This window comes from Gekko japonicus, unplaced genomic scaffold, assembly GCF_001447785.1.
Source record: "Gekko japonicus isolate JY-2015 unplaced genomic scaffold, Gekko_japonicus_V1.1 scaffold6019, whole genome shotgun sequence".
Lineage (NCBI taxonomy): Eukaryota > Metazoa > Chordata > Lepidosauria > Squamata > Gekkonidae > Gekko > Gekko japonicus.
This window is the reverse complement of record NW_015167707.1, coordinates 10580-12022: the sequence shown is the minus strand read 5'-3', so window position 1 is coordinate 12022 and position 1443 is coordinate 10580. Positions and strand designations below refer to the sequence as shown.

Sequence of the window (1443 nt, the reverse complement as noted above, 5' to 3'; positions counted from 1 at the left end):
TATGACACACTTCTGGTGATGTCAGGGGGTGTGGCCTTATGACACACTTCTGGTGATGTCAGGGGGTGTGGCCTTATGACACACTTCTGGTGATGTCAGGGGGTGTGGCATATGCTAATGAGTTATGCTAATGAGTTTCCCTAGCTCTTTTTCTACGAAACGACCCCTGCATCAGGTGTTGATGTTCAAATGATATCCAGTCTTCCCAGTGCACTTAAATGATTTAAACAGTAAAATCTGCTCACTTACTGATTTTATTTATTTATGTTTATTTAAGTCTGCCTTTTTCACAGGGCCTTAAGACAGATTACACGTAGTGAGTCAATACAATTAACAAAATGGGGCATTCAAAAAACAGGGCCTTAGGACTGTAGAAGTCTGGAACCAGCCAGAAAGAACTGAAGCATAGCATAGGCTTTAAGTGGTGCAAAAATTACATAACAGGGTACTGTCTACAGTAAGCTGTACACAGCAGTATAAACCACAGTCCATGAACATTTATCCAAGTAAGTGAATTTCAATGTGTACTATAGCAGGTCTGTCCCATCAGCAACACAGAACTTCTACTACGTCCAACGGGGCACTATTGTCTGAAAGCTTTCTTGGCCTTCTACAAAATTTAAATCTTCCATTCTTTCCCCTGAATGTTTCATTTAATTGAAACTTTATTTTAAGAAAGATATAGTTACAGTTAGCACCATGTAAGAGAATCATACTTTCTCCCCCCCCCCGGGGGGGGGGGGGAACCCCAAATCCTTTAAAAACCTTAAGGTTTTGAGATCATTATCATTACAGCAACTGCACAGGAAGGAAAATCAGTGTGACGGACTAGAGTTGCCACTAGTCAGGTTCTGCCAGCCCTTCCTCCAAGGGTATAATTTCTTAAAGTTATGCTGCCATCTTGTGGAAACTATCCTGAACATGACATTTTTACACTAAATAGTGTATTTTTAACATTTAAAAGGACAATTTTGGTTAGACTGTAATTTTAAAGATTTCGGGATACATTTTGGACACTTTTAAACAAGAGGGACTTAATTAATCCAACTAAATAACACTGTTTGTACCACATATGGCTGGTATCCTCCCCTTTAATGCTTTTTGTAGACTCTTGCTACAGCAGCTTTGAAAATGAACTTGCTCCTATTCTTATCTTCTTCTTTTTTGAGCTCCCGGAGGGGTTTTTTTTTTAATTGATTTTTTATCACTACAAAAAAACTGGAAAGGGGAAACTACACATACAGGAGAAAGTAAAATACCCACTACTATCTAAAAACCCAAGAGAGGAGATCCTCCAACTAGCTTTAATACATTTAGTCTTTTCATCGTTGTTCTTTTTATAAACTGAGTCAAACATTTAAAACCTTTTACCCTCAAAGTTTACATTTAACTGTCCAATAACAGTACCTCCAATCATCCCCAAGAACCAAAGTTCTCAAAGGC

At 38.4% G+C, this 1443-nt stretch overlaps 1 protein-coding gene across 1 annotated transcript in view; it reads right to left on the bottom strand.

Moving 5' to 3' along the window:
- The window catches only part of BLOC1S5 (biogenesis of lysosomal organelles complex 1 subunit 5), a 15126-nt gene that overhangs the window by 8808 nt on the left and 4875 nt on the right, over window positions 1–1443 (bottom strand). The window lies entirely within an intron of this gene.